Source organism: Myotis yumanensis, unplaced genomic scaffold (assembly GCF_028538775.1).
Source record: "Myotis yumanensis isolate MYYU_CA2020_CCGP unplaced genomic scaffold, mMyoYum1.0.hap1 SCAF_3, whole genome shotgun sequence".
In the NCBI taxonomy this organism is placed as follows: Eukaryota; Metazoa; Chordata; class Mammalia; order Chiroptera; family Vespertilionidae; genus Myotis; species Myotis yumanensis.
The window spans coordinates 51038943-51057979 of NW_027223754.1; the positions used below are offsets into that span (position 1 = coordinate 51038943).

General features: G+C 41.8%; 1 pseudogene; it reads right to left on the reverse strand.

Annotated features, from left to right (window-relative positions):
- Nucleotides 1-9508: 9508 nt before the first annotated feature.
- On the reverse strand, nt 9509-9996 carry LOC139006138 (membrane protein BRI3 pseudogene; annotated as a pseudogene).
- Between the last annotated feature and the right edge of the window lie 9041 nt (nt 9997-19037).

The following is a 19037-nucleotide window of genomic DNA, read 5'->3' on the forward strand; positions in this document are numbered from 1 at the left end:
AACTTTCTTTGATTTTCTTCCTGAGGCCTCAAATTTAAAAATAGCCTCTCTTTAGTAATATCTTATTACTAAATGCTCTTTAGTAATATCTTATTTTAAAGACTCTCTAAATAAAGTCAAACAATAATTTACACTTAAAAAATTTAAACCTATATTTTTTAAACCATACCTTTCTCCATTTATTTTTCTTTCTGCCATCCACTTAACTCTCCCCTTTTTATACCTGACTCTTCTCCTGGTCTCTGCAAATGAGCTATTTTTCCATTAGTTTTATTCTAAAGAGAATAATCTTATTGCACATCTTCCATTAAGATTTCTGAACCAAGAGTTAGGTCTATACAAGTTGCATTTAAACCCTGATCTACAGCTAAGTCAAGGTCAATAATTACAGATTTTCTTAAACTTCAGGAACACAGGCAAAAATCTGATTTTGAATTAAAGATTTTTGTTAATGCATATTCAATCAAGTAGTTCACTTATTGTTAGTGCCTTAGAAGGAAATGTTGTTAAAAGCAGCAGAGGGCAAAAAGCCAGTATAAAATTTAAATAGCATAGCTGTTCATAATTCAAATAAAAATTATCTAAAAGTATAATATGTACTGTATTACGCTTTTTCAGAACCTTTCCATTAGAATTAGACTTGGTAGAGATTTCAAGTTGTAAATGAAATAAAGAAGAATTAATAAATGACTAAAATATGATTTCAGAAAAATTTCAAATATATTCTGAGTGAAACTCAACAACTAAAAGAAGAAGAAAATGAAGAAGAAGAAGAGGAAGAGGAAGAGGAACAAGAAGAAGAAGAAGAAGAAGAAGAAGAAGAAGAAGAAGAAGAAGAAGAAGAAGAAGAAGAAATAATAAACTTCTGCCCATTTTGGAAAGCATCTCTGACATTAAAGAGGTAATCATTAAGGAAAAAAAATAGAATGGGAAATTGATATTTTAAACATGTGGTTGAAAATTTATAAAGATCAGTGGAAACTAAATAAGCTGGAAATCATAACAAATTTGGTACTTAACAGATAAAATAATTGACCTCCAAAGAAACAGAATACAGAGAGGTCCTTTCCTATGTATAAATTGTGAAGTTATTAATAGGTATCCCTTATAATATGCAAGCAAAAGAGCACTAGAAGAACCACTATCCCATATTTGCTAAGAAACTAGAGGGTCACCATTAAAAATAAATTAAATCATGCTGCTTTAAGAAAAACTAATATTCCCTGATTTCTTGTCCTCTTAAAACTCCAAGCCTTGTTGTCCATATAGTAAATGAACAACAAAGTAGCTTTCTATATCTATCATCTGTCCCACTAGCATAGAGCACCAGATTCTTTTTAAAAAATGTTTTTATTTATTTTAGAGAGAGAAGAAGTAGAGGAAAAGAGAGAAGCATTAATCCACTGCTTCTGGGAGGCTCCCTACTGGGGATGGAGCTCATATCCCGGGTATGTGCGAACCAGCGACCATTACCTCTGGGTGCATGTGGTGACCCTCAACCAACTGAGCCACACCGGCCAGGGCGGAACACCAGATTCTTTATGGGACTAAAAGACCCAGTAGTGGAAAATTCTAACAATGGTTAATTCAGTTCCCAACTTCCAAAGCTTAACTGTTACACTGGAACCGATTTCATTGAATATTTCTCTATTTTTATGGTGCACTTTCAAAAAATAAAAATAAAATGGGTAGAAATCACCTCTGCAAATGGAAATATTGGATTAAATATACCCTATTTTCCCACCTGGCCAGTGTTCTTCAGTGGTGGAGCATCCACCCAGGAACCAAGATGTCACCTGTTTGACTCCTGGTCAGGGCACATGCCCTGGGTTGTGGGTTCAATCCCCAGTAGGGGGCACTCAGAAGGCAGCTGATCCATGATGTTCCTATCTCTCTGTCCCTCTCCCTTCCTCACTCTCTACAAATCAATAAAACCAAAGTAAATAAATAAATAAATATGCACTATTTTCCAGATGTAGATTATTCTACAAACATGATTAAATTACAACTGACCTGTGTATTAATATGCCCCCCACACATAATAATCATAATAATAATAATAATCTACACTAATAAAAGAGAAACATGGTAATTAGTGTACGACCGCTACCCTTTTCATTGGCTAATCAGTGAGTATATGCAAATTAACTGTCAGCCAAGATGGCGGCTGGCAGCCAGGCAGCTGGAAGTGAACATGAGGCTTGCTTGCTCCAGTGACTGCGGACTCCAACGTTCCCCGCCTGCACTGCCGGCCTCTGAGCTACAACTCTAAGCAACTATGTGCTATGTTGCTAATAAGAAGATAAACAAAACCCCAGAAACCAGCTTTCATTCAGCAGGGCTTTAGCAACATTGTATCGATGTTTTCAGCAGCGAGGCCTCAGAGCTAAAGCTGGCCCAGAATAAAAAAAAAAAAAAAAAAGAAAACAAGGAGCGGTTGGAAGCTTCAGTCACTCACTTTGGGAAAACAGCCCTCAGCCCCTCACCCAGACTGGCCAGGCACCCCAGTGGGGATCCCCACCCTGATCCAGGACACCCTTCAAGGCAAACCAGCCAGCCCCTACTCATGCACCAGGCCTCTATTCTATATAGTAAAAGGGTAATATGCCTCCCGGCACCGGGATCAGCGGAGCAGCGAGGCTCCCGGCACCGGGATCAGCGTGACAGGGGGCAGCGCCCAAACCCCCTGATTGCCCTGCGGCTCTGTGAGTGACAGGGGGTGGGGCCACAACCTCCCTATCTGCCCTGCTCTGTGCCTGATAGGGGGGAGCTCCCCAACCTCCTGATTGCCCTGCGGCTCTGTGTTTGACAGGGTGCAGCACACCAACCCCCTGATCGGCCCTGCTCTGTGTGTGACAGGGTAGAGCCATAACCTCTCCATCGGCCCTGCCCTGAGTGTGACAGTGGCAGTGCCCCAACCCCCTGATCGGCCCTGCTCTGTGGGTGATAGAGGGTGGAGCCCCAACCCCCCTCCACAGGCCTTGCTCTGTATGTGACAGGGTAGAGCCATAACCTCCCCATTGGCCCTGCCCTGAGTGTGACAGGGTGCAGCACCCCAACCCCCTGATCCGCCCTGCTCTGTGTGTGACAGGGGGCGGTGTCCCAACTCCCCTATTGGCCCTACTCTGTGAGTGACAGCAGGGAGCTCCTCAACCCCCTGATCGGCCCTGCTCTGTGCGTGACAGGGTACGGAGCCCGAACACCCCTGATGGGCCCTGCTCTGTGCATGACAGGGGGTGGCGCCACAACCTCCCCATCAACCCTGCCTTGAGTGTGACAGGGGGCGGTGCCCCAACCCCCCAATCGGCCCTACCCTGAGCGTGACTGAGGGTGGCATCGCAACCTCCCGATCCGCCCTGCTCTGTGCATGACGGGGCGGCGCCCCAACTCCCCAATCGGCCCTGCTCTGAGCCTGACCAGGGGCTGCACTTAGGAATTGGGCCTGCCCTCTGCCACCAGGGAGCAGGCCTAAGCCAGCAGGTCGTTATCTCCCGAGGGGTCCCAGACTACAAGAGGGCACAGGCCCGGCTGGGGGACCCCCCCCTCCCCCAGGTGCACAAATTTTTGTGCACTGGGCCTCTAGTAATAAATAATAATGAAAATTAGCAGGGGTCCTGAATCTGTGAGCAAGAGATTTCTTAGACATAGAAAAGTTGTAGAGCACAGCCCAGATTGTCATATTTAAACTATTTCTCAAATTTCCTCAAACTCCTCCTGTGGGGACCCTGTTGAGAGTGCACCAGCTGGTCAAAGCTGCCCTGAGCCTGAGAATCGTAATCAGGCCAAGATACCATGAGCGCGTGCAAGGACACAGGTTGCAAGGTGCACTGTGCCCTTCTGTAACCTAAATGACTGATGTCACTGTTGGCAGCTAGCTTTCTTTGTCTGTGGAGTAATAAACAGGTTACTGACAAAGAGGGTGTGAAGAAGTCTGCTAGATAGAGCAGCTGGGCAGAGCAGAAGAAGAGAGCTCAGAGGAGAGGCAGCAGGCACAGAAGATGTAGCTCCTATGTGTGCAGGAGAGGCTGGAGAGCTCAGAAGGAGCTAGAGCTGATACTGCTAGGATGTAAGGCTAAGAGCGCATGGAGAGCTCAGATATAGCCACCATGTTAACCAGCCAGTGTGCGGGGCAGGGGAGGCAGGCGGAGCTGCTTAGCCAGAGAGGCTGGAGAGCCTACTGAGGCTGAAGCGCTAAGCGAGAGCTCAGGTGCTATTGCTACGTCAAGGAAGGGGTCTAGGAGGCAGCCTGCAGCTGCTCAGACAATAACTGTGGGTACAGAGACTGATGCTGCTTTTGTGGGAAAAATATGTATTTACCTGCCGGTGTCCGGCTGCCCACCTGTATGAACTCTGTTGTAAAGAACTGTTTCGTCTGATGGCTATATGACCGCTGGCTTCTGCAATAAAGACGCATTCTTATATACCCACAACTTCTCACGGCTTCTCTGTCTGCCCCACCGTTAAGAATTGACCTCTTAAATCTGATCTTAGGCCAATTATAGCCAATTTAAGAGAAATAAAAAGATTAATAGTTCTTTTCATCAGGCCATGTAATTTACCTATTTTATTTCCTCAAAATCTAAAAATCAACCCTATAGATTTGTTCAAGATCTGTAATTAGCAACTGCTCCACAGCAGTATCTAACAATAAAACCAGTTTAGACAAACCTACAGACATTTTTGGTGTAATACATTTACACAGAACTTTCTGTGGTATCTCAGTTGCTAAAACACAGTCACAGTTACTGTTTCACCAAAATAGGTGCTAGAAATTCACCGTAGCTCTATCCTTCTCCCTTATATAGAACTGGTGTATCCACTGTTCAGAAATGAATTCCCTTGTCACAGACAGATACGTTGAATACTGTTGAATATGTTGAATACAGGTAGTATTTTTATTTGGGGAATCAGTAGGAACATATTCCTCTGTTTAAAAGTCACAGCACACACAGTGGCCAAGGAAAGCATTTCTTTTCTATTTGGAGCGTTACAAATTATCTTCCCAGTGATGGAGAACTCACTTTACTGTATAATTATTCATTAATTCTACAAGGTTTTGTCATCAATTCTTCTTCTCTGATGATAAGTTCGATAATTTGCAACAAGCTCAGGAGTTTGAGGTTCTGATAAATGAAAGGTGGATAGTAGTGGATGTCATCACTTCCAGGTCTAGGCATAAATCCTACCATATGATCAATCATGCTATTTCTTCCTCTTCCTTTGAAAACCATGTGTTTTGTTGTTGGATAGCAAGTTCTGTGAATGTCAATTAGGTCAAATTTCTAAAAGTGCAATTTAAATCCTTTATATCTTTTTTTTGGTAGGACTTTCTTTCTTTCTTTCTTTCTTTCTTTCTTTCTTTCTTTCTTTCTTTCTTTCTTTCTTTCTTTCTTTCTTTCATTTATGTTAATCCTCACCTGAGGCTATTTTTCAATTGATTTTTTTTAGAGAGAGTGGAAGGGAGGGGGAGAGATACAGAGAGAAACATGGATGTGAGAAAGACACATATATTGGCTGCCCCCCACAAGTGCCCCCGACAAGGGCCAGGGGTCAAGCTTGCAACTGAGGTATATGCCCTTGACCAAAATCGAACCTGGGAGCCTTCAGTCCACGGGCTGACACTCTATCCATTGAGCCAAACTGGCTGGAGCTAAATCTTTTATATCTTTAATCAATTTTTTAACTTTCCCACTGGGGATGGAACCTGCAACCTAGACATGTGTCCTGACTGGGAATTAAACCATGACCTCCTGGTTCATAGGTCAAGGCTCAACCACTAAGTGAAACTGGCTGGGCTTACTAATAATTATTGAAAAGGTGTTCAATTCTCCATTTATAATTTTGGAGTTACCTCTTTCCCCCAACAGTTCTGTTTTTGCCTTGTGTTTTGAAGAACTCAATAAATACTTAGATTTGTTGTGTTCTTTTGAAAAATTGTTCCATTTATCATTATAAAATGCTCTTTTTTATACTTGGTAATACTTTCTGCTCTAAAATCTTATTTATCTAATATAAATATAGTCAGTCCAACTTTCTTTTTATTGTTAGCATGATAAAATTATCCATTCTGTGAGATTTTAAATATTTTCATCTTTATATTGAAAATACATAACTTGTAAGGAACATATATTTGGGTCTTGATTTCTTATCCAAACGTAAAAACCCTGTTTTTAATTGGGTTGTTAAGATTAATTACATTTTGTGATTACTGATATTGTTGGCTTTAACTATACCATCATGTTGTTTGATTTCTATTCATGCTAGATCTTTTTTTTTGCTCCTATTTTTATTCTTATATCTTTCTATCCACTTTCTGGTTACTTTAGTATTTTCATAATTCTATTTTATCTCCTTTGTTGACATATTAGTTATATTACTCTTTAAAAATAAATATTTAAATTGATTTCAAAGAGGAAGGGAGAAGAAAGTTACAAACATCAATAACAAGAGAGAATCACTGGTAGGCTACCTCCTGCACACCACACACTGAGAACAAGCCTGCAACCCTAGCATGTGCCCTGACCGGGAATCGAATCATGATCTCCTGGTTCATAGGTTGATGCTCAACCACTGAGCCACACTGGCTGGGCTAGATATCGCTCTTTATGGTGATATAATATTAGTTGATGTAGGCCTGGTCTAAATGGCATTGTTTAGGTTGGGCAATGGCCCCCTTCTCCCCCAGAAGTCTTCTGACAATGTCTCAATATTCACTGACAGATGTAACTATTAGGTAACACATGGGATACTGTTAAGCAAACTACAATGCACAGAATAGCCACCTACAACATATAATCATTCATCCAAATTAGGTCTGGGCTTACTGTCATATTTCCTCTATCTCAGTCAATGAAGGACAGGTTTAACTAACCAAAATGACACTTAACTCATTCATTTAGCATCCTTTTTGCATGATTTTTAAAACATATTTCATTATTATTTTATATTATGAGGAGAATAATTCTGGGTCCTAGCCTTCAAGAACATTTTAGATAGTTTAGGAACAGACTTTATTTTTTCTCTTGTATTTACCTCATCTTCTCATTTGTACAGCTGTATAATGTACTAGTTGCTTAACATTTTAGCATGACACATTTCATAATTTACCATAATTTTATCACCATTGCATATAATTGTATTGTTAAATTGTATTTAAGATATGTTACACTTTTTATTAGTAAGTTATTAGCCTAAAAATGACAACTTTTACTCTGATGCAGAGGAGTTAGCAGTGTCACTCACAAGCTGTACCACTTTAGAAATCCACCCCACATTTTTCTAACTCTTCATCTAAAACCTGATAACAAAAATAATACTCAGCTTAGAGAATGTTTTGAGCCCCAAACTCAACACAGGCAAAGGAGTCCAAAGAGCATTTGTTATCCATAATCAATCCACCAATCACTCAATCAATCATATTAACCTCTAGCATAATCATCATCATCATCTTCACCATTATTTTAAGTATAAACATTCACAGATGTATTATTTATTTTAAAGAATTTTTTGTGAGTTTATTTGAGCCAAACTGTCAACAAATGCCAAGAAGTAGAATCTCAATGGATTAAGATAATGCTCCCCACAGATTTTATTTTACCTAAGTTAAGTAAATTATATACCTTTTCATAAATTGTAAAATGTATTAATTTTCAATCTTATAGTTTATTTTCACTCACTTAGCTACTTTTATTTTTTATAATATACTTTTCAAGATTCACCACAGCTTATTTTATCAATACACACATAGGCATGCATATAAAATTTTACTGTTTTTGAAGATGATTGAATTTTCAAATCTGGTTTGGGATACTTCTTATTTTGATTATTTGAGTAATGACTCACATGTTATAAAAATACATTTTCTTTTTTATGGGGTAGAATTTTGTGTAATACATCAAAAAATATTGTAAAGAACTGACAGTACATAATGGAACCATAGGAGTATTCACTCAGATTCTGGAGCAGACTTATCTCTGCGTGGGAGTAAGATGTGAATCTTAAAGCCAGATCACGAGCCAGTCTCACTTGAAAAGATGACAATTGGCTTACATAATATAATGCATGCCAACATTATACATTTGGGAAAGAGTTAAGTGTAAGGGAGGTATTCTCAGTCTTATAGTTAGTCTAAATCTTCCCATAGGTATAAATGGATTAAAGAAAAAAATAGTATTAACATTTAGCATTCTTCTAATTCTTGTCATTGGATAAAAAGTGTATCATTTTTATTTTTTCTGTTTCAAAGTTGAAATTAGATATAGACTTTTTGCTTTTTCATATTATAAGTAACATGAATAGAAACACAATGAAATACAAATTGTACTTCCAGTGACTCACAGAGATAAACTATTTTATCTAGGTCAAATCATCAGTTTAGTAGTAATATAATTAGAAAAGTCCCATGAAAGAAAAAAGTCAATTATCAAGTAATTTCAAGTGTGAATGGTCTAATATCTCATTCTTAGTACTCCTATTCCCATTTTCCCCTTTATTACATTTTTTTTTTCATTTTCTTCTTTTTAAAAAAATCTAAACTCAGCTTAGACAAGAATTTTATACATGATTTTATAGGTCTGCCAGAAGTGTTTTTAGGTATCAGCAGGGTCACAGAATGAAATCCTCACTGTCCTGAGGTTGGGATGGCAGCCTCTATTCTGTTGAAGTTACTATTACTTGCCTGAGTTGTCTGTTCCTGAAGAAACTAGGACTCAGTCAACGTAAGTTGGAGAGTCTCAAAACTGTCTAAAATGAGATCATCACTTAAATCCTTTACTAGGCCTCATAATGAGTCAGTCTGCTTAATTGAACCAGGATCAACTATTATTCAGGATTCCAGTGAGTTAACTATGCATATCAAAAACTTAGAATTACTAAAGATTTCAAACCTTTTATGGAACAAATAAAGATGATTTAATAATTTTAATTGATGACACTTAAGGACAAATCTGTGCCTTGAAACATAGACATTATTAAAATGTATCTTTTTTTTTTAATACTGGCAGGGTAGACTTTTTGGCTCAATGGCAGAGTCTAAGCACAGTAGATGTCATGGTAACATGGCAGGTGTTTCTGTAAGTACAATGCAACCTGACTTGCAGATAGATGGGTTATACTATTTTTTTAAAAATGGTTGGAGCATGAATTCACTTTTTCTGATGATGCCAAATAACTGCCACTAAACTATGTTTGTATAATTAAATAAACTATAGAACATTTTGCTAGAGTTCAGATCTATAAGCTATTTCTTTTTTTTTTAACAATGGTATGAATCTCATTTATTTAAAACAATTTCTCACCTTCTCAAATTGAAGACTGCAAAAAATAAAAGTGCTTTTCTGAATTGTCCTTAACCCTGGGAGCAGTGTTGCCGCGTGTCCACACTCCGTGACCTGTTCCCTGAACCCAGCTCGCACATGCCAAATCTATCCCACCTCCCTTACAAAACAGACCTGAAGCTTAATCAAATCAAGCTACTGTACACGACTTATACATTAGAAAAACACAGCTGGATGAAGGAAAGCCAGGTGTGCTGTTCCCTTTAGGTAAAGTTTGCTCCACAGTTGGGACATCTTCGCTTCCTCAAGGCAAAACAGCAGATGAACCCAAAGGGGAAAAAGTCGATGGCCAATAAGATGCCCAGGAAGGTGAAGGAGTCCCGACTCTGCAGACTGGGCAGCCGACAACGATGGAAGATGCAATTGGCAGGGTACCGGGTGACATTTCGACTGTGGATGTTGTAGACCCTGGGGTGGTGGGTAGGTATCCCTGTGATGAGGTAGAGGTAGGGCGGTGGAGGGGCGCAGCGGGGATGGCGCCGTAGCCATGTGGGCCGCACGCGAAGTCGCCCTGGCCAGCCTCCAGGTTGTAGGTGGGCGGCCGTTCCTGCAGCAGCGGCTTGTGGTCCAGGGTGGGCGGTTCCCACCAAGCCCTGCTCGGCTCCCGCTCTGACTCCCGCTCTCGCTCAGACACTGACTCGTGGGGACACCCGGTCCGCATAGCAGCGAGTCCCGCTCCAGGCGGGCGGCGGGCGGGCTTCTAAGCTATTTCTTTTGTAGATCAATCATTTATGCAAACATGTCCAGATATGAGTGTCAAAAGTAATCCTGAGTATTCAACAGAGATATACTTCCTACATGGTAGATATGAAGATTGAAACTTATTGTACAAATCTATTGCATACTGGCCTTATCTACAAACAATTGTAATACGAACCAGTTGGAAATTATTGTTAAAGCCCCCTGGAATTTAACCTGTGCTTTATTAATTTGCACCTCTATCTGACCTGCAGGATATATTTTACTGATTTACTACTAAATGACCAGACAGCACCACTTTATTTCTAGATTATCTAATTTAATCAACCCTTATTTATCTCAATATTGGTATCATGTTTCTAAATTCTAATTTATATTAGTAAATGCAGTGGTATATATATATATATATATATATATATATATATATATATATATACACACACACACACACTAGTGGCCCAGTGCACGAAATTCATGCGCATTAAAAGGGGATTAATTAGAGAAAATATTTTAATATTGCTATTTGCCCTTTCTCTATAATAGAAGTGTCAGAGATAAAAGAAAATTAGTAAAATGTATATGAAAATCTTCCTCCTGTCAGAGTCTGGGGCCCACAGCAGGACCCAGAGTCAAGTCCCCGCCCATCCGTGGCACCTCAAAATCATAGGAGACCCAGAACCAGCCAGGCCCACCCCCATTGGGTGAGATCCAGACCCAGCCGGCCCCACACTTGTCAAGCAGACTGAGGTCTCCTGTTAAGCCTCTGGGACAACTTCAAGCGAACCAACATCCAAATTATGGGGGTGCCAGAAAAAGAGGGAGAGCAAGATATTGAAAACCTATTTGAAGAAATAATGACAGAAAACTTTCCCTACCTGGTGAAAGAAATAGACTTACAAGTTCAGGAAGTGCAGAGAACCCCAAATAAAAGGAATCCAAAGAGGAACACACCAAGACACATCATAATTAAAATACCAAGAGCAAAAGACAAAGAGAGAATATTAAAAGCAGCAAGAGAAAAAAAGTCAGTTACCTACACTGAGTACCCATAGAACTGTCAGCTGATTTCTCAACAGAAACTATGCAGGCCAGAAGAGAGTGGCAAGAAATATTCAAAGTGATGAATAGCAAGAACCTACAACCAAGATTACTTTACCCAGCAAAGCTATCATTCAGAATTAAAGGTCAGATAAAGAGCTTCACAGATAAGGAAAAGCTAAAGGGGTTCATCACCACCAAACCAGTATTATATGAGATGCTGAAAGGTATCCTTTAAGAAGAGGAAGAAGAAGAAAAAGGTAAAGATACAAATTATGAACAACAAATACACATCTATCAACAAGTGAATCTAAGAATCAAGTGAATAAATAATCTGATGAACAGAATAAACTGGTGAATATAATAGAATCAGGGGCATAAAAAGTGAGTGGACTGACAATTCTCAGGGGGGAAAATGGTGTGGGGGGATGCAGGAAGGGACTGGACAGAAATCGTACACCCATGGATGAGGACAGTGGGGGGTGGGAACCGGGTGGAAGGGAGGTATGGGGGGAAAAAAGAGGAACAACTGTAATAATCTGAACAATAAAGATTTATTTATTTATTTATTTTTATTGCTTAAAGTATTACAAAGGGTATTACATATGTGTCCTTCCCCCCTCCCCCCGCCCTTGACAATCCCCTGGCCTCCCCTACCCCGCAGTGTCTTATGTCCATTGGTTATGCTTATATGCATGCATACAAGTCCTTCGGTTGATCTCTTACCCCCTTCCCTCCTGCTCCCCAACCCTCCCCGGCCTTCCCGCTGCAGTTTGACAATCTGTTTGAGGCAGCTCTGCCTCTGTATCTATTATTTGAACAATAAAGATTTAATTTTTTTTAAAAAAAAGAATCTCATCTGAGACCAGTTTAAAAATTAATGTGGCTAAAAGTAAAAAAAAAAAAAAGAAATTAAAGATTGAAAAAAAAAAAATAAAGGACACCAGTGTCTAGTGAATTTAGAGACATTTCTCTGGAAGGGGATATTCCAGAGTTACAATACAAAATGGTTTATAAAAACTCATCTTGCCCAATTTGGAGTAATAGTTAAAGCTTAAAGCAGTTTGAATGAATAAAAATGCAGCATAAAGGGAATGCATAACAAAGCAAGTGAAGTACTCATAGAAGGATTAAATTTTCTGTGAGTGATGCCAATTGTTCTGGCATGATCAATAGTAGTACTTTTCCATTCTCGAAAGTGTCCTGAATTAAACATAAGTTGTAAATTTTATGCACTTTGATAAGAGATAAGGATATGAAAAAACAAACAAATATGAAAGATGGCAGCCAGCAGGACAGCAGTAAGGAAGTGAGGTCACTGCTCATGTCTGAGGAGGTGCTGGGGCAAGGGGACACAGCCAGTGACCTCACGTCCTGAAGTTGGAGCCCAACGGAACCTGGAACCCTGGTAACCAGGCAGCCACATTCTATAACTGCCCCTCCCATCTCACTCAGATAGAGACATTGGAGAGGACACCATGTTTTCATGTTGTCTCCCTGTGTCCCGAGGCCGATGCCTCAATAGAGGAAGCGATGGGAGTGTGTTTAGTCGTGGCCGCCACTGGATCCAAACTCAAAGCAGACGACGCCTGTGGCCCTTTTCCCGGCGGGGCGCCGACGTAACACAGGGAGGTTTTGTTCTGGCCAGGACACCACTCTGATCCCACCTAAGCAGCCCTATGTCCCCTCCCCCTGTGTTTGGGGGTGGGGGATGAAGGGGGTGATCACGTGGGGAGGGTCTGTCCAGAACAAGAACAGGCTGGGTTCAAGGGTCAGGACCAGTCATGTTCACACCCCAGGTCAAGGCTGGCTGGGTGGACGTGGAGTGTGTGTGGGGGGCGGGGGGACACTCTCTGCCCGAGGTCTATCCTGAGCCCTGGAGGTGAGTCTCATTTCCCCTCGGTGGATGTGTGTGTAGACACAGGGCTGGACCCGATCCGGGAGCAGAAGGTCCAGTGGGCAGAAGCAGTAGTGACTAGGGCCAGGCTTGAGTCCTCCCAGGCAGCTCCCAATCACTGTCATTACAGAACTCAACCCAGGCCAAGGAGAGGCCGAAGCTGGCCAAGGAAGAGGAGCAGCTGGTCAAGGAGGAGAAGAAGCTGGGCCATGATGACCCCCGCCCCAAGCCCAGTAGGGAGGAGCTGGTGAGCCACACCCCTGAGGGCCACAGCAGGCCTGAAGTGAGTGTGGTCACCTGGGGGTCTGGGGAACCAGGGCCATGGGGGCAGGGAGAAGGACTCCTCCACCAGAGCAGCCCAGGCCCCACAAGCCTCCAATCTCGAAACCGCTCAGTCCCAACAGGCGGATGGCCATTTTCAGTTCTGTCCTGCAGTGCTGTGGCTGTGCGAATCGCACCAGGACAGAAGACCTGGAGCCCAAGGAGGCAGAGCCTAAGGGTGAGAAGGTGGGGTGGTGGGGGTGGAATGGGTGGGGAGGTCCATGTGAGCTTATGGGGAGGGACTGTTGCCAGACACACAGGGAGCACCCCCAGAGCCTGGCCAGGAGCAAAGACTGGCCTCAGACCACCCACCTGCTGGACTTTGGGAGAGGAGGGCATCCTGTGGTGGGTCCTGGGCTCTAGCTGTGTTCTGTGTTTGGGGGGCACAAGGGAATACCAGCACATGGGTGACCTTTTCTCCTCTCACAGCTCCAGCGCCTGCCCAGGGGGCAGATGTGGCTCCTCCTGTAACAGCTACTACAGTCCCTCCTGAGGAGCTGGAGGCAGAGCTGGAGGCCTGTGCAGCTCCAGAGCCCATGACACCTCGAGCAGCCTCTGCAGCTGCAGCTGTGGGGCAGGGGCTGGCCCCAGACAGAGCTGAGGCCCCACCAGCGCTGGAAGAAGAACCCTCCCTGGGACCCATGCTGGGTCCTGCCTCAGAGGAGGAGCTGCCTGTGGAGGAGCCAACTCAAGGGCTGCTGGTGGAAAGCGCTCAGCCTGTCCCAAGGGAAAAACTTGTTTTCCCCCCCACTCCTTGATATTTCCGTTTTCTTTTCTGTTCTTATTTTGTTTTTATGTTCTCCATGGTGTACTTTCTTTTTTTTATCTTTTTATTACTTTAGGGTTTTGGGCGAGTTTTGCTTTTATTATTTTATTTTTTCTGTTTTTGGCCTTCATCATTCCATTATATAATCCCTTTTAAATAATAAAGTTATTGTTTTTGTTTTAACTGGTGCCATTCCTGATCATGAAATACATTCACGATGCTGAGCAAGCATCACCACTCTCCTTGTAGAGGCAGTGCACATACCAGTACATCTCATAGATGCCCTACCTTCACAAAGGGGAGATATACACTGTGAATACTGGGGAGGGAGCACTGTTACCATTACACTGACAGGCTTCTTCTCTAGTGGGGACCAGTCCTGGGGACAAAGTTAGGCAGCAGAGGCTCCAGCAGATTTTCTAAGGAGCAGTGGGGAGTTCCCTCCTCTGGGAGAGCAGTGTGCAGGACCTGTCAAAGTTTTACAGGTGCACAACCTCCCCTAGCAGTGCTCACCCTAAGAGGTTACCTCAATGACATTCTTGCACACATTTTCAAAGATGCATTTTTGAGACTACCTATCATGCAGTGATGAAATTGCAGGGGATTTGAGAGGGGCTGGGCTCCACCAATCCTGGTCCACATGTTGGAAGGAAGCTGAGCAGCCGTTAAAGTGGGTGCAGGGGTCTCTATATGCTGACAAATAAAAACCTTAGGGTTCATCTCACATGAATTGAAAAGAAGATAATGAAATAGAATTTGATATACTAAAAGAAAATATTGACTTACCAGAAGAAGTGCCTCTAATTTCTGACTATTTTTCTGATAAGAAGTTCATGTAAAAAATATTAATAGTTTTAATTGTCTAAAGTTTTACATATGTCTAAAAACATTATTAATTCTTTCTTCGTCTTTCTGTGTTGATTTTGTACGGTTTCAAGCCATAGTTCAAACCTAATTTATTCATTTATTTGATTGTCAAGATATGTGTTCCAAAATATTTTGTGGAATATAAAAAAACACATCCTTTTTTTTCTTTATTGATTGAGGTATTACATATGTTATCCCATTGCCCCTTCAACCCCCACTCATGCCCTCAACCCCTGGTGTCTGTGTCCATTGGTGAGGCTTATATGCATGCATACAATTCCTTTGGTTCATCTCTTTCCCTTACCCCCTCCTTCACTCCCCTACCTTCCCTCTGAGGTTTGACAGACTGATCAATGCTTCTCTGTCTCTGGATCTGTTTTTGTTCATCAGTTTATGTTGTTCATTGTATTCCACAAATGAGTGAGATCATGTGATATTTATCTTTCTCTGACTGGTTTATTTTGCTTAGCATAATGCTCTCCAGTTCCATCCATGCTGTTACAAATGGTAAGAATCCCTTCTTTTTTGTATGGAGTTTCCTCAAAAAACTAAAAATGGAACTCTCATTTGACCCAGTGATCCCACTTCCAGGAATATATCCCAAGAAACTGGAAACACCAATCAGAAAGGATATATGCACCCCTATGTTCATAGCAGCACAACTTACCATAGCTAAGATTTGGAAACAGCCTAAGTGCCCATCAGCAGATGAGTGGATTAAAAACTGTGGTACATCTACACGATGGAATACTATGCTGCAGTAAAAAAGAAGGTCAGAGGGCACAGCCTGAGGTCCCCCGGCCAGGTGCTGGGGTGGGGGGGGGGTGCAGCCTGAGGTCCCCTGTCAAGCCCCACCATGTTTGGGGAGCAGTCTCAGGTCCCCTGCCCTAGCCCAGTGCCACGCAGCCTCAGGTCCCTGCTGATTGCACGTTAAGGCTCATTACAGGAACTTGGCCTCCACAGTGGGTGCAGCCATCTTGTGTTACGGAAACCCCGCCTCCACTCTGAGCCAGTCATCTTTGTGACAGTGTGATGGTCAATTTGCATATTCCCTCTTTATTAGATAGGATAGAACACTGGGATGAGGCATCTGTAAATTATTCACTTTTGGTTATCAGTCATTCTGTTTTTATACCATCTTTTATTTTATTTTATTTTATTTTTTTATTTTTCTATTTTCATAACACATTACAAATTTGGGACTTTTATCATGTTAATATAGTTTATCTCATTAAATTCATGATGTTGTCAAATGTCTTCTTCTGATTATGTAACTTAATGCCCAGCAAATTATTTATATTACTTAATAATATAAATAACTTATATTATAAATATAAATTATTTATAATAATTTAATCCATTTTACAATAGGATGAGAAATCATTTATACTTCTAATCACCTTAATTGCTACTAATTTTACTAAATATTAGTTTTAGATTGCCAAGATTGAAAATATTGTTTTAGTATAGCTGTGATTAATTTTGAGGATTTATTTTTTGCTTTTGTTAATATTATAGTTACATCTGTATTTTTTCATGTATTTGTATATTTATATTGGATTTCATAATTTAAAAAATGTATTTTTATTGATTTCAGAGAGGAAGGGAGAGGGAGAGATAGATAGAAACATCAATGATGAGTGAGAATCATTGATCAACTGCCTACTGGCTACCCCCTGTTGGGGATTGAGCCCACAACCTGAGCATGTGTCCTAACCAGGAATCAAACTATGATCTTCCAGGTTCATGGCTCAACCATTGAGCCACTCTGGCTGGGTGGATTTTATAATTAGTAGAATGTAATTCATACATCAACATTACTCAAAATGGCTTTCACAGATTTTCATGTACAATATTTTAACATTTTTAGTTAAAAAAAAATTGGAAATTTTAACTTTGTTTTAATAATATAAAATATTACAATATCTACTAATAAATTATCCTGGAGATAATGATATTATTCTAAAGAGATTTTTATATAATCTAAATTGGTCCTCAGTTTTCTATCTCCATAGGTTATTTTCCAAAGTCTTTAAATTAAAAAAAAAAGGATTGCATGTTTTAAGAAAAATTTTAATAGCATTTTATTACAAATTTAAGTAACAGAGTTATGTCAAAAGTAATAAAGTTATGTCAAAGGAAATAAAAGTTAGAGTGTATTTGAATTTAGTGAATGCATGTTCATAGGACACTAGAATCTGTACCTTTGCTTTTAAGAAGTAATTGGTTGCATTTCAGGTTTCTCTCTTGAACCCTTAAGTTGAGAAACTCATGCCAAATGGAAGGTTAATATACTGGTTTCAAATGTCTAAAATGATATTTAACCAATTCAAATCTATTTTTTCACAGAAAATGCTAAGATTCTTGGAATGTATGCTTCTCAAACTTGCACTACAGGATTCCAGCAGACATAAAAATATTTTAAACTAAAAAAATGTACTTTTTTTAAATAAATAGACTCATATTTATGGAAGGAGAAGGAGAAAATATATAAAACTATATATTCTAATTTTCAGCCATTTATGTGAAATTTTATTATAATAAACCATTTAAGAAAAAGTAATAGGTGAGACCAAAATACAAGATTGGAATTAAAATTACACTTTTATGAATCAGATATCTTGCTTTAGTAATAATTTCAAGGATACACGCAGTCAAGAAATTCACAAGAAGCAGGGAGTGGTCTGGGAACTCAAGGTCTGCTTTCCACGTCTTTTCTTTCCATGAAATAAATTACTTCAGATAGCAAACATACGTTCTGATATCAAACAATATAAAAACAATAGACAAGATCTCCAAGTTTAATTTTATGGGTTTGCCCATATTAGCAGGGAAGTGTTACATCTACAAAACATCATTTTATTTTTAACCCCAGCTTGTACAACATTTTTCAGAGAACCATTGCTTATATATCTATAAATTCTCCATTCTTTTATTGAAGCACTAGAGGCCTGGTGCATGAAAATTCATGTATGGGGGGGGCAGGTTCCAGCCTGCACCCTCTTGCAATCCGGGATCTCTCGGATATCCCTTTTGTAATCCAGGACTGCTGGCTCCTAACTGCTCGCCTGCCTGCCTGCCTGATCAGCCCTCATCACTCTGCCTGCCTGCCTGATTGCCCCTAACAGCCTCTGCCTCAGCCCCTGCCATGGCAGCTTCATCTGGAAGGACATCCAGAATGACGTCCAGAAGGCTGTTCAGTGTCTGGTCTAATTAGCATATTATGTTTTTATTATATATACTAGAGGCCAGGTGCACAAAAATTTGTGCACTCGGGGTGGGGGGGGGGGGGGGTCCGCCAGCCAGGCCTGTGCCCTCTCGCAGTCTGGAACCCCTTGGGAGATAACGACCTGCTGGCTTAGGCCTGCTCCCGGGTGGCAGAGGGCAGGCCCAATCCCTAGGTGCAGCCCCTGGTCGGGCTCAGAGCAGGGCTGATTGGGGGGTTGGGGCACCGCCCCCTGTCACACTCAAGGCAGGGTCGATGGGGAGGTTGCGGCACCACCCCCTGTCATGCACAGAGCAGGGCCGATCAGGGGGGTGGGGCGCTGCCCCCTGTCATGCACTGAGCAGGGCCAATCAGGGGGGTTGGGGCTCTGTACCCTGTCACACAGAGAGCAGGGTCGATCAGGGGGTTGGGGAGCTCCCCCCGTTACTCACAGAGCAGGGTCGATCAGGGGGTTGAGGAACTCCCTCCTGTCACTCACAGAGTAGGGCCGATAGGGGAGCTGGGCACCGCCCCCTGTCACACACAGAGCAGGGCGGATCAGGGGGTTGGGGTGCTGCACCCTGTCACACTCAAGGCAGGGCCAATGGAGAGGTTATGGCTCTACCCTGTCACACACAGAGCAAGGCCCGTGGAGGGGGGTTGGGGCTCCACCCTCTATCACCCACAGAGCAGGGCCGATCAGGGGGTTGTGGCGCTGCCACTGTCACACTCAGGGCAGGGCCGATGGAGAGGTTATGGCTCTACCCTGTCACACACAGAACCGCAGGGCGATCAGGGGGTTTGGGCGCTGCCCTGTCACGCTGATCCCGGTGCCGGGAGCCTCGCTGCTCCGCTGATCCCGGTGCTGGGAGGCATATTACCCTGTTACTATATAGGATAGAGGCCTGG